The sequence below is a fragment of the Aristolochia californica genome, unplaced genomic scaffold, assembly GCF_029961685.1.
Source record: "Aristolochia californica isolate CCGP_79_NKW_82.1479 unplaced genomic scaffold, dmAriCali1.0.hap1 SCAF_7, whole genome shotgun sequence".
Lineage (NCBI taxonomy): Eukaryota > Viridiplantae > Streptophyta > Magnoliopsida > Piperales > Aristolochiaceae > Aristolochia > Aristolochia californica.
Window position 1 is genome coordinate 23,369,187 of NW_027182268.1, and position 16,042 is coordinate 23,385,228.

Here is a 16,042-nt window from a genome sequence, read left to right on the forward strand (position 1 = left end):
CTGAGATATAAAAACTAAAAAGAGCTTACAATCCCTAATAATTACAGACACTCTTTGGAATTATCTCTCCCTACAGTTGTGCTTTGTGCTTTTCCATTTTACATGTACACTTTTTCTTAAATCAAAACTTTGACTTTTCGCTCTACCTTCATCCCGAAATCAAACAAGGCAAAAAGCTTACAACAAAACGAAAATTTTATAGTTGATGTATGGAAAAAATTTAAAAGAATAACAAATATAAATAAATAAAATTTATTCACCCAACACAAATGAACACAAACGTTTTGTTATCCAATTTTGGGAAATTCCACTAGTTTAACCCTAATAGCAAGGAATTTCGCAAGAAAGAGATTTTATCCACACATGTTTTAAAAATGGATATGCATGTTTGAAACATGTTAAAGATGCAAATGAGCTATGGATGCAAAGCTTTTCAAGAGAATAACAAACGCTCATTAAATTCTCAAGTGAACTTGCGGTGGGATTTTTACCGGAGTCAGACATTCCATTATTTTGCCCATTTGCAAAAAGCTGACATAATTAATCATAGGTGATTGTAATGTGATTTATCATGCGTAACGGGCCATATTTTTGTATGAAATGACTTATGGATTGCATTTCAAGACTCAGTTAAAAATCCTCCGCAACCCATTTTTCCCGACGATTGCAAAACCTGAGATATAAAAACGAAAAGGAGCTTACAATCCCTAAAAATTACTGACACTCTTTCGAATTATCTCTCTCTACATATGTGCATTGTGCATTTCCGTTTTACATGTGCACATTTTTCTTAAATCAAAACTTTGAGTTTTTCGCTCTCCCTTCATCCCGTAAACAAAAAAGGCAAATAGATCACAGCAAAAAGAAAATTTCATAGTTGATGTACGGAAAAAGTTTAAAACAATAAAAAAATTAATTGAAGAAAATTTATTCACACACCACAAATGAACACAAAAGTTTCGTTATCCAAGTTTGGGAAATTCCACTAGTCCAAAACTAATATCTTGGAATTTTACATGAAGGATATTTTTTCTACACATGTTTTAAAAATGGATATGCATGCCAGAAACATGCTAAAGATTCAAGTGACCTATGGATCAAAAGCTTTTAAAGAGAATAACAAACACTCATTAAATTCTTAAGTGAACGTGCGGTGGGATATTTGCCCGAGTCAAACAAGACATTATTTTGCCCTTTTTCAAAAAGTTGAGCTAACAATCATAGGTGATTGTAAAGTGATTTTTCATGCGTAACGGGCTATCTTTTTGTAAGAAATGACTTATGGATTCGAAGTCAACACTCAGTTAAAAATCGCCCACCTCCCCCGTTTCCCGACGATTGCAAAACCTTAGATATAAAAACAAAAGAGTGCATACGATCCCTAAAACATACAGACACTCTTCGGAAATATCTCTCTCTACATTTGTGCATTGCGCATTTCCATTATAGATGTACATTTTTTTCTTAAATCAAAACTTTGAGTTTTTGCTCCCCCTTCATCTCGTAAACAAAAAAGGCAAAAAATATCACAACAAAATAAAAATTTTATAGTTGATGTGTGGAAAATATTTAAAATAATAACTAATGTAAATAAAAAATATCGATTCACACACCACAAATGAACACAAAAGTTTTGTTATCCAAGTTTGGAAAATTCCATTAGTCCAACCCTATTAAGCTTGGAATTTTACATGAAGGAGATTTTTTCTACACATGTTTTAAAAATGGATATGCATGCTTGAAACATGTTAAAGATTCAAATGACCTATGGATCCAAAGATTTTAAACTGAATAAGAAACGCTCATTAAATTCTCAAGTGAACGTGCGATGGGATATTTACCTGAGTCTAAGAAGTCATTATTTTGCCTATTTTCAAAAGTTTGATCTAACAATCATAGATGATTGTAAAGTGATTTATCGTGCGTACGGGCTATACTTTGGTATGAAATGACTTATGGATTGCAATTCAACACTCAGTTAAAAATCCTCTGCAACCAATTTTTCCCGACGATTGCAAAACCTGAGATATAAAAACTAAAAAGAGCTTACAATCTCTAAAAATTACAAACACTCTTTGGAATTATCTCTCCCTACAATTGTGCATTGCACTTTTCCATTTTAGATGTACACTTTTTTCTTAAATCAAAACTTTGACTTTTCCCTCTCCCTTCATCCCGAAAACAAACAAGGCAAAAAGCTTACAACAAAATGATAATTTTATAGTTGATGTATGGAAAAAATTTAAAACAATAACAAATATAAATAAAGAAAATTTATTCACCCAACGCAAATGAAGACAAACGTTTTGTTATCCAATTTTTGGAAATTCCACTAGTTTAACCCTAATAGCTTGGAATTTTTGCAAGAAAGAGATTTCATCCACACATGTTTTAACAATGGATATGCATGTTTGAAACATGTTAAAGATGCAAATGAGCTATGGATGCAAATCTTTTAAAGAGAATATCAAACGCTCATTAAATTCTCAAGTGAACTTGCGGTGGGATATTTACCGGAGTCAAACATGCCATTATTTTGCCCATTTGAAAAAAGCTGACATAATTAATCATAGGTCATTGTAATGTGATTTATCATGCGTAATGGGCTATATTTTTGAATGAAATGACTCATGGATTGCAATTCAACACTCACTTAAAAATCCTCCGCAAGCCATTTTTCCCGAAGATTGCAAAACCTGAGATATAAAAACGAAAAGGTGGTTACAATCCCTAAAAATTACACACACTGTTTGGAATTATCTCTCTCTACATATGTGCATTATGTATTTCCGTTTTTGATGTACACGTTTTTCTTATATCAAAACTTCGAGTTTTTTGCTCTCCTTTCATCCCGTAAACAAAAAAGGCAAATATATCACAGCAAAATGAAAATTTCATAGTTGATGTACGGAAAAAGTTTAAAACAATAAAAAAAGTAAACGAAGAAAATTTATTCACACACCACAAATGAACACAAAAGTTTTGTTATCCAAGTTTGGGAAATTCCACTAGTCCAAAAATAATATTTGGGAAAATTTACATGAAGGAGATTTTTTCTACACATGTTTTAAAAATGGATATGTATGCGAGAAACATGTTAAAGATTCAAATGACCTATGGATCCAAAGCTTTTAAAGAGAATAACAAATGCTCATTAAATTCTTAAGTGAACGTGCGGTGGGATATTTGCCCGAGTCCAACACGCCATTATTTTGCCCATATTCAAAAAGTTGAGCTAACAATCATAGGTGATTGTAAAGTGATTTGTCATGCGTAATGGGCTATATTTTTGTAAGAAATGACTTATGGATTTGAAGTCAACACTCAGTTAAAAATAGCCCACCTCCCCCGTTTCCCGACGATTGCAAAACCTTAGATATAAAAACAAAAGAGTGCATACGATCCCTAAAACATACAGACACTCTTCGGAAATATCTCTCTCTACATTTGTGCATTGCGCATTTCCATTATAGATGTACACTTTTTTCTTAAATCAGAACTTTGAGTTTTTGCTCCCCCTTCATCCTGTAAACAAAAAAGGCAAAAAATATCACAACAAAATAAAAATTTTATAGTTGATGTGCGGAAAATATTTAAAATAATAACTAATTTAAATAAAAAATATCTATTCACACACCACAAATGAACACAAAAGTTTTGTTATCCATGTTTGGGAAATTCCATTAGTCCAACCCTATTAAGCTTGGAATTTTACATGAAGGAGATTTTTTAAAAACATGTTTTAAAAATGGATATGCATGCTTGAAACTTGTTAAAGATTCAAATGACCTATGGATCCAAAGCTTTTAATGAGAATAACGAACGCTCATTAAATTCTCAAGTGAACGTGCGGTGGGATATTTACCCAAGTCTAACTAGTCATTATTTTGCCCATTTTCAAAAATTTGATCTAACAATCATAGATGATTGTAAAGTGATTTATCATGTGTAACAGGCTATATTTTTGTATGAAATGACTTATGGATTGCAATTCAACACTCAGTTAAAAATCCTCTGCCACCAATTTTTCTCGACGATTGCAAAACTTGAGATATAAACACTAAAAAGAGCTTGCAATCCCTAAAAATTACAGATACTCTTTGGAATTATCTCTCCCTACAATTGTGCATTGTGCTTTTCCATTTTAGATGTACACTTTTTTCTTAAATCAAAACTTTGACTTTTCGCTCTCCCTTCATCCCGAAAACAAACAAGGCAAAAAGCTTACAACAAAATGAAAATTTTATAGTTGATGTATGGAAAAAATTTAAAACGATAACAAGTATAAATAAAGAAAATTTATTCACCCAACACAAATGAACTCAAACGTTTTGTTATCCAATTTTGGGAAATTCCACTAGTTTAACCCTAATAGCTTGGAATTTTGCAAGAAAGAGATTTCATCCACACATGTTTTAAAAATGGATATGCACGTTTGAAACATGTTAAAGATGCAAATGAGCTATGGATGCAAAGCTTTTAAAGAGAATAACAAACGCTCATTAAATTCTCAAGTGAACTTGCGGTGGGATATTTACCCGAGTCAAACATGCCATTATTTTGCCCATTTGCAAAAAGCTGACATAAGTAATCATAGTTGATTGTAATGTGATTTATCATGCGTAATGGGCTACATTTTTGTATGAAATGACTTATGGATTGGAATTCAACACTCAGTTAAAAATCCTCCACAACCCATTTTTCCCGACGATTGCAAAACCTGAGATATAAAAACGAAAAGGTGCTTACAATCCCTAAAAATTATAGACACTCTTTGGAATTATCTCTCTCTACATATGTGCATTGTACATTTCCGGTTTAAATGTACTCATTTTTCTTAAATAAAAACTTCGAGCTTTTCGCTCTCTCTTCATCCCGTAAACAAAAAAGAAAAATTGATCACAGCAAAATGAAAATTTCATAGTTGATGTACGGAAAAAGTTTAAAATGATAAAAAAAGTAAATGAAGAAAATTTATTCACTCACCACAAATGAACACAAAAGTTTTGTTGTCCAAGTTTGGGAAATTCCACTAGTCTAAAACTAATAGCTTGGACTTTTACATGAAGGTGATTTTTTCTTCACATGTTTTAAAAATGGATATGCATGCCGGAAACATGTTAAAGATTCAAATGACCTATTGATCCAAAGCTTTTAAAGAGAATAACAAACGCTCATTAAATTCTCAAGTGAACGTGCAGTGGAATATTTGCCCGAGTCATACAAGCCATTATTTTGCCCATATTCAAAAAGTTGAGCTAACAATCATAGGTGATTGTAAAGTGCTTTGTCAAGTGTAACGGGCTATATTTTTGTAAGAAATGACTTATGGATTTGTAGGCAAGACTCAGTAAAAAATCGCTCGCCTCCTCCGTTTTCCAACGATTGCAAAACCTTAGATATAAAAATGAAAGAGTGCATACGATCCCTAAAACATACAGACACTCTTTGGAAATATCTCTCTCTACATTTGTGCATTGTGCATTTCAATTTTAGATGTACACTTTTTTCGTAAATCAGAACTTTGTGTTTTCGCTTCCCCTTCATCCCTTAAACAAAAAAGGCAAAAAAGATCACAACAAAATAAAAATTTTTTAGTTGATGTGTGGAAAATATTTAAAATAATAACTAATGTAAATAAAAAATATCTATTCACACACCACAAATGAACACAAAAGTTTTGTTATCCAAGTTTGGGAAATTCCATCAGTCCAACCCTATTAAGCTTAGAAGTTTACATGAAGGAGATTTTTTCTACACATGTTTTAAAAATGGATATGCATGCTTGAAACATGTTAAAGATTCAAATGACCTATGGATCCCAAGCTTTTAAAGAGAATAACAAACGCTCATTAAATTCTCTAGTTAACGTGCGGTGGGATATTTACCCGAGTCTAACAAGTAATTATTTTGCCCATTTTAAAAAAATTGATCTAACAATCATAGATGATTGTAAAGTGATTTATCATGCGTAACGGGCTATATTTTTGTATGAAATGACTGATGGATTGCAATTCAACACATAGTTAAAAATCCTCTGCCACCAATTTTTCCCGACGATTGCAAAACCTAAGATATGAAAACTAAAAAGATCTTACAATCCCTAAAAATTACAGACACTCTTTGGAATTATCTCTCCCTACAATTGTGCATTGTGCTTTTCCATTTTAGATGTACACTTTTTTCTTAAATCAAAACTTTGACTTTTCGCTCTCCTTTCATCCCAAAAACAAACAAGGCTAAAAGCTTACAACAAAATGAAAATTTTATAGTTGATGTTTGGAAAAAATTTAAAACAATAACAAATATAAATAAAAAAAATTTATTCACCCAACACAAATGAACACAAACGTTTAGTTATTCAATTTTGGGAAATTCCACTAGTTTAACCCTAATAGCTTGGAATTTTGCAAGAAAGAGATTTCATCCACACATGTTTTAAAAATGGATATGCATGTTTGAAACATGTTAAAGATGCAAATGAGCTTTGGATGCAAAGCTTTTAAAGAGAATAACAAACACTCATTAAATTCTCAAGTGAACTTGCGGTGGGATATTTACCCAAGTCAAACATGCCATTATTTTGCCCATTTGCAAAAAGCTTGCATAATTAATCATTGGTGATTGTAATGTGATTTATCATGCGTAACGGGCTATATTTATGTATGAAATGACTTATGGATTGCAATTCAGCACTCAGTTAAAAATCCTCCGCAACCCATTTTTCCCGACGATTGCAAAACCTAAGATATAAAAACAAAAAGGTGCTTACAAACCCTAAAAATTACACACACTCTTTGGAATTATCTCTCTCTACATATGTGCATTGTGCATTTCCGTTTTAGATGTACACATTTTTCTTAAATAAAAACTTCGAGTTTTTCGCTCTCCCTTCATCCCGTAAACAAAAAAGGCAAATAGATCACAGCAAAATGAAAATTTCATAGTTCGTGTACGAAAAAAGTTTAAAACAATAAAAAAGTAAATGAAGAAAATTTATTCACACACCACAAATGAACACAAAAGTTTTGTTATCCAAGTTTGGGAAATTCCTCTAGTCCAAAACTAATATCATGGAATTTTACATGATGGAGATTTTTTCTACACATGTTATAAAAATGGATATGCATGCCAGAAACATGTTAAAGATTCAAATGACCTATGGATCCAAAGCTTTTAAAGAGAATAACAAACGCTCATTAAATTCTCAAGCGAACGTGCGGTGGGATATTTGCCCGAGTCAAACAAGCCATTATTTTGCCCATATTCAAAAAGTTGAGCTAACAATCATAGGTGATTGTAAAGTGATTTGTCATGGGTAACGGGCTATATTTTTGTATGAAATGACTTATGGATTTGAAGTCAACACTCAGTTAAAAATCGCCCGCCTCCCCCATTTCCCGACGATTCCAAAACCTTAGATATAAAAATGAAAAAGTGCATACGAACCCTAAAACATACAAACACTCTTTGGAAATATCTCTCTCAACATTTGTGCATTGTGCATTTCCATTTTACATGTAGACTTTTTTCTTAAATAAGAACTTTGAGTTTTCGCTCCCCCTTCATCCCGTAAACAAAAAAGGCAAACAAGATCACAAAGAAATAAAAAATTTATAGTTGGTGTGTGGAAAATTTTTAAACTAATAACTAATGTAAATAAAAAATATCTATTCACACACCACAAATGAACACAAAAGTTTTGTTATCCAAGTTTGGGAAATTCCATTAGTCCAACCCTATTAAGCTCGGAATTTTACATGAAGGAGATTTTTTCAACACATGTTTTAAAAATGGATATGCATGCTTGAAACATGTTAAAGATTCAAATGACCTATGGATCCAAAGCTTTTAAAGATAATAACAAACGCTCATTAAATTCTCAAGTTAACGTGCTGTGGTATATATACCCGAGTCTAACAAGTCATTATTTTGCCCATTTTCAAAAATTTGATCTAACAATCATAGATGATTGTAAAATGATTTATCATGTGTAACGAGCTGTATTTTTGTATGAAATGACTTATGGATTGCAATTCAACACTCAGTTAAAAATCCTCCGCAACCCATTTTTCCCGACGGTTGCAAAACCTGAGATATAAAAACGAAAAGGTGCTTACAATCCCTAAAAATTGCAGACACTCTTTGGAATTATCTCTCTCTACATATGTGCATTGTGCATTTCCGTTTTAGATGTACACATTTTTCTTAAATCAAAACTTTGAGTTTTTCGTTGTCCCTTCTTCCCGTAAACAAAAAAGGCAAATAGATCACAGTAAAATAAAAATTTCATAGTTGATGTACGGAAAAAGTTTAAAACAATAAAAAAAGTTAATGAAGAAAATTTATTCACACACCACAAATGAATACAAAAGTTTTGTTATCCAAGTTTGGGAAATTCCACTAGTCCAAAACTAATATCTTGGAATTTTACATGAAGGGGAGTTTTTCTACACATGTTTTAAAAATGGATATGCTTGCCAGAAACATGTTAAAGATTCAAATGACCTATGGTTCCAAAGCTTTTAAAGAGAATAACAAACGCTCATTAAATTCTCAAGCGAAAGTGCGGTGGGATATTTGCCCGAGTCAAACAAGCCATTATTTTGCCCATATTCAAAAAGTTGAGCTAACAATCATAGATGATTGTAAAGTGATTTGTCATGCGTAACGGGCTATATTTTTGTAAGAAATGACTTATGGATTTGAAGTCAACACTCAGTTAAAAATCGCCCGCCTCCCCCATTTCCCGACGATTGCAAAACCTTAGATATAAAAATGAAAAAGTGCATACGATCCCTAAAACATACAGACACTCTTTGGAAATATCTCTCTCTACATCTGTGCATTGTGCATTTCCATTTTAAATATACACTTTTTTCTTAAATCAGAACTTTGAGTTTTCGCTCCCCCTTCATCCCGTAAACAAAAAAGGTAAAAAAGATCACAACAAAATAAAAATTTTATAGTTGATGTGTGGAAAATATTTAAAATAATAACTAATGTAAATAAAAAATATCTATTCACACACCACAAATGAACACAAAAGTTTTGTTATCCCAGTTTGGGAAATTCCATTAGTCTAACCCTATTAAGCTCGGAATTTTAGATGAAGGAGATGTTTTCTACACATGTTTTAAAAATGGATATGCATGCTTGAAACATGTTAAAGATTCAAATGACCTATGGATCCAAAGCTTTTAAAAAGAATAACAAACGTTCATTAAATTCTCAAGTGATTGTTCGGTGGGATATTTACCCGAGTCTAACAAGTTATTATTTTGCCCATTTTCAAAAATTTGATCTAACAATTATAGATGATTGTAAAATGATTTATCATGTGTAATGAGCTGTACTTTTGTATGAAATGACTTATGTATTGCAATTCAACGCTCAGTTAAAAATCCTCTCCCACCAATTTTTCCCAACGATTGCAAAACCTAAGATATAAAAACTAAAAAGAGCTTACAATCGACACACTTTGGAATTATCTCTCTCTACATATGTCCATTGTGCATTTCCGTTTTAGATGTACACATTTTTCTTAAATAAAAACTTTGAGTTTTTCGCTGTCCCTTCTTCACTTAAAAAAAAAACGCAAATAGATCACAGCAAAATGAAAATTTCATAGTTGATGTACGGAAAAAGTTTAAAAAAATAAAAAAAGTAAATGAAGAAAATTTATTCACACACCACAAATGAACACAAAAGTTTTGTTATCCAAGTTTGGGAAATTCCACTAGTCCAAAACTAATATCTTGGAATTTTAGTTGAAGGAGATTTTTTATACACATGTTTTGAAATTGGATATGCACGCCAGAAACATGTTAAAGATTCAAATGACCTATAGATCCAAAGCTTTTAAAGAGAATAACAAACGCTCATTAAATTCTCAAGTGAACGTGCGGTGGGATATTTGCCCGAGTCAAACAAGTCATTATTTTGCCCATATTCAAAAAGTTGAGCTAACAATCATAGATGATTGTAACGTGATTTGTCATGCGTAACGGACTATATTTTTTTAAGAAATGACTTATGGATTTGAAGTCAACACTCGGTTAAAAATCGCTCGCCTCCTCCATTTCCCGACGATTGCAAAACCTTAGATATAAAAATGAAAGAGTGCATACGATCCCTAAAACATACAGACACTCTTTGGAAATATCTCTCTCTACATTTGTGCATTGTGCATTTCCATTTTAGATGTACACTTTTTTCTTAAATCAGAACTTTGAGTTTTCGCTCCCCCTTCATCCCGTAACCAAAAAAGGCAAAAAAGATCACAACAAAAAAAAAATTTGTAGTTGATGTGTGGAAATTATTTAAAATAATAACTAATGTAAATAAAAAATATCTATTCACACACCACAAATGAACACAATCTAAGTTTGGGAAATTCCATTAGTCCAACCCTATTAAGCTTGGAATTTTACATGAAGGAGATTTTTTCTACACATGATTTAAAAATGGATATGCATGCTTGAAACATGTTAAAGATTCAAATGACCTATGGATCCAAAGCTTTTAAAGAGAATAACAAACGCTCATTAAATTCTTAAGTGAACCTGCGGTGGGATATTTACTCGAGTCTAACAAGTCATTATTTTGCCCATTTTCAAAAATTTGATCTAACAATAATAGATGATTGTAAAGTGATTGATCATGCGTAATGGGCTATATTTTTGTATGAAATGACTTATGGATTGCAATTCAACACTCAGTTAAAAATCATCTCCCACCAATTTTTCCCGACGATTGCAAAATTTGAGATATAAAAACTAAAAAGAGCTTACAATCCCTAAAAATTACAGACACTCTTTGGAATTATCTCTCCCTACAATTGTGCATTATGCCTTTCCATTTTAGATGTACACTTTTTTCTTAAATAAAAACTTTGACTTTTCGCTCTCCCTTCATCCCGAAAACAAACAAGGCAAAAAGCTTACAACAAAATGAAAATTTTATAGTTGAAGTATGGAAAAAATTTAAAACAATAACAAATATAAATAAAGAAAATTTATTCACCCAACACAAATGAAAACAAATGTTTTGTTATCCAATTTTGGGAAATTCCACTAGTTTAACCCTAATAGCTTGGAATTTTGCAAAAAAGAGATTTTGTCCACACATGTTTTAAAAATGGATATGCATGTTTGAAACATGTTAAAGATGCAAATGAGCTATGGATGCAAAACTTTTAAAGAGAATAACAAACGCTCATTAAATTCTCAAGTGAACTTGCGGTGGGATATTTACCCGAGTCAAACATGCCATTATTTTGCCCATTTGCAAAAAGCTGACATAATTAATCATGGGTGATTGTAATGTGATTTATTGTGTGTAACGGGCTATATTTTTGTATGAAATGACTTATGGATTGCAATTCAACCCTCAGTTGAAAATCCTCCGCAACCCATTTTTCCCGACGATTGCAAAACCAAAGATATAAAAACGAAAAGGTGCTTACAATCCCTAAAAAATATAGACACTCATTGGAATTATTTCTCTCTACATATGTGCATTTTGCATTTCCTTTTTAGATGTACACATTTTTCTTAAATCAAAACTTCGAGTTTTTCGCTCTCCCTTCATCCCGTGAACAAAAAAGGTAAATAGATCACAGCAAAATGAAAATTTCATAGTTGATGCATGGAAAAATTTTAAAACTATAAGAAAAGTAAATGAAGAAAATTTATTCCAACACCACAAATGAACACAAAAGTTTTGTTATCCAAGTTTGGGAAATTCCTCTAGTCCAAAACTAATATCTTGGAATTTAACATGAAGGGGATTTTTTCTACACATGTTTTAAAAATGGATATGCATGCCAGAAAGATGTTAAAGATTCAAATGACCTATGGATCCAAAGCTTTTAAAGAGAATAACAAAGGATCATTAAATTCTCAAGTGGAGGTGCGGTGGGATCTTTGCCTGAGTCAAACAAGCCATTATTTTGCCCATATTCAAAAAGTTGAGCTAACAATCATAGATGATTGTAAAGTGATTTGTCATGCATAACGGGCTTTATTTTTGTAAGAAATGACTTATGAATTTGATGTCAACACTCAGTTAAAAATCGCCCGCCTCCCCTGTTTCCCGACGATTGCAAAACCTTAGATATAAAATCAAAAAAGTGCATACGATCCCTAAAACATACAGACACTCTTTGGAAATATCTCTCTCTACATTTTTGCATTGTGCATTTCGATTTTAGATATACACTTTTTTCTTAAATCAGAACTTTGAGTTTTCGCTCCCCCTTCATCCCGTAACCAAAAAACGCAAAAAAGATCACAACAAAATAAAATATTTATAGTTGATGAGTGGAAAATATTTAAAATAATAACTAATGGAAATAAAAAATTTCTATTAACACACCACAAATGAACACAAAAGTTTTGTCATCCAAGTTTGGGAAATTCCATTAGTCCAACCCTAATAAGCTCGGAATTTTACATGAAGGAGATTTTTTCAACACATGTTTTAAAAATGGATATGCATGCTTGAAACATGTTAAAGATTCAAATGACCTATGGATCCAAAGCTTTTAAAGAGAATAACAAACACTCAATAAATTCTCAAGTGAACATGCGGTGGGATATTTACCCGAGTCTAACAAGTCATTATTTTGCCCATTTTCAAAAATTTGATCTAACAATCATAGATGATTGTAAAGTGATTGATCATGCGTAATGGGCTATATTTTTGTATGAAATGACTTATGGATTGCAATTCAACACTCAGTTAAAAATCCTCTGCCACCAATTTTTCCCGACGATTGCAAAACCTGAGATATAAAAACTAAAAAGAGCTTACAATCCCTAAAAATTACAGACACTCTTTGGAATTACCTCTCCCTACAATTGTGCATTATGCCTTTCCATTTTAGATGTACACTTTTTTCTTAAATAAAAACTTTGACTTTTCGCTCTCCCTTCATCACGAAAACAAACAAGGCAAAAAGCTTACAACAAAATGAAAATTTTATAGTTGAAGTATGGAAAAAATTTAAAACAATAAAAAATATAAATAAATAAAATTTATTCACCCAACACAGATGAACACAAACGTTTTGTTATCCAATTTTGGGAAATTCCACTAGTTTAACCCTAATAGCTTGGAATTTTGCAAGAAAGAGATTTCATCCACACATGTTTTAAAAATGGATATGCATGTTTGAAACATATTAAATATGCAAATGAGCTATGGATGCAAAGCTTTTAAAGAGAATAACGAACGCTCCTTAAATTCTCAAGTGAACTTGCGGTGGGATATTTACCGGAGTCAAACATGCCATTATTTTGCCCATTTGTAAAAAGCTGACATAATTAATCATAGGTGATGGTAATTTGATTTATCATGTGTAACGGGCTATATTTTTGTATGAAATGACTTATGGGTTGCCATTCAACACTCAGTTAAAAATCATTCGCAACCCATTTTTCCCGACTATTGCAAAACCTGAGATATAAAAACAAAAAGGTGCTTACAATCCCTAAAAATTATAGACACTCATTGGAATTATCTCTCTCTACATATGTGCATTTTGCATTTCTGTTTTAGATATACACATTTTTCTTAAATCAAAACATCGAGTTTTTCGCTCTCCCTTGATCCCGTAAAAAAAAGGCAAATAGATCACAGCAAAATGAAAATTTCATAGTTGATGTACGGAAAAAGTTTAAAACAATAAAAAAAAAATGAAGAAAATTTATTCACACATCACAAATGAACACAAAAGTTTTGTTATCCAAGTTTGGGAAATTCCACTAGTCCAAAACTAATATCTTGGAATTTTACATGAAGGGGATTTTTTCTACACATGTTTTAAAAATGGATATGCATGCTTGAAACATGTTAAAGATTCAAATGACCTATGGGTCCAAAGCTTTTAAAGAGAATAACAAACCGTCATTAAATTCTCAAGTGAACCTGCGGTGGGATATTTACCCGAATCTAACAAGTCATTATTTTGCCCATCTTAAAAAATTTGATCTAACAATCTTAGATGATTGTAAAGTGATTTATCATGCGTAACGGGCTATATTTTTTATGAAATGACTTATGGAATGCAATTTAACTCTTAGTTAAAAATTCTCTGCCACCAATTCTCAAGGGAACGTGCGGTGGGTTATTTGACCGAGTCAAACAAGCCATTATTTTGTCCATATTCAAAAAGTTGAGCTAACAATCATAGATGATTGTAAAGTGATTTGTCATGTGTAACAGGCTATATTTTTGTAAGAAATGACTTATGGATTTGAAGTCAACACTCAGTTAAAAATTGCCCGCCTCCCCCTTTCCCGACGATTGGAAAACCTTCGATATAAAAACGAAAAAGTGCATACGATCCCTAAAACATACAGACACTCTTAGGAAATATCTCTCTCCACATTTGTGCATTGTGCCTTTCCATTTTAGATGTACACTTTTTCTTAAATCAGAACTTTGAGTTTTTGCTCCCCCTTCATCCCGTAAACAAAAAAGGCAAAAAGGATCACAACAAAATGAAAATTATATAGTTGATGTGTGGAAAATATTTAAAATAATAACTAATGTAAATAAAAAATATCTATTCACACACTACAAATGAACACAAAAATTTTGTTTCCAAGTTTGGGAAATTCCATTAGTCTAACCCTATTAAGCTTGGAATTTTACATGAAGGAGATTTTTTCTACACATGTTTTAAAAATGGATATCAATGTTTGAAACATGTTAAGGATTCAAATGACCTATGGATCCAAGGCTTTTAAAGAGAAAAACAAACGCTCATTAAATTCTCAAGTGAACGTGCGGTGGGATATTTACCCGAGTCTAACAAGTCATTATCTTGCCCATTTTCGAAAATTTGATCTAGCAATCATAGATGATTGTAAAGTGATTTATCATGCGTAACGGGCTATATTTTTCTATGAAATGACTTATGGATTGCAATTCAACACTCAGTTAAAAATCCTCTGCTACCAATTTTTCCCGACGATTGCTAAACCTGAGATAGAAAAACTAGAAAGAGCTTAGAATCCCTAAAAATTACAGATTCTTTGGAATTATCTCTCCCAACAATTGTGCATAGTGCTTTTCCATTTTAGATGTACACTTTTTTCTTAAATCAAAACTTTGACTTTTTGCTCTCCCTTTATCCCGAAAACAAACAAGGCAAAAAGCGTACAACAAAATGAAAATTTTATAGTTGATGTATGGAAAAAATTTAAAACAACAACAAATATAAATAAAGAAAATTTATTCACCCAACACAAATGAACATAAAAGTTTTGTTATCTAATTTTGGGAAATTACACTAGTTTAACCCTAATAGCTTGGAATTTTGCAAGAAAGAGATTTCGTCCACACATGTTTTAAAAAGATGCAAATGAGCTATGGATGCAAAGCTTTTAAAGAGAATAACAAACACTTATTAAATTCTCAAGTGAACTTGCGGTGGGATATTTACCCGAGTCAAACATGCCATTATTTTGCCCATTTGCAAAAAGCTGACATAATTAATCATAGATGATTGTAATGTGATTTATCATGCGTAACGGGCTATATTTTTGTATGAAATGACTTATGGATTGCAATTCAACACTCAGTTAAAAATCCTCCGCAACCCTTTTTTCCCGACGATTGCAAAACCTGAGATATAAAAATGAAAAGGTGCTTACAATCCTTAAAAATTAAAGACACTCTAGGAATTATCTCTCTCTACATATGTGCATTGTGCATTTCCGTTTTAGATGTACACATTTTTCTTAAATCAAATATTCGAGTTTTTCGCTCACCCTTCATCCCGTAAACAAAAAAGGCAAATAGATCACAGCAAAATGAAAATTTCATAGTTGATGTACGGAAAAAGTATAAAAAAATAAAACAAATAAATGAAGAAAATTTATTCACACACCACAAATGAACACAAAAGTTTTGTTATCCAAGTTTGGCAAATTCCACTAGTCCAAAACTAATATCTTGGAATTTTACATGAAGGGGAATTTTTCTACACATGTTTTAAAAATGGATATGCATGCCAGAAACATGTTAAAGA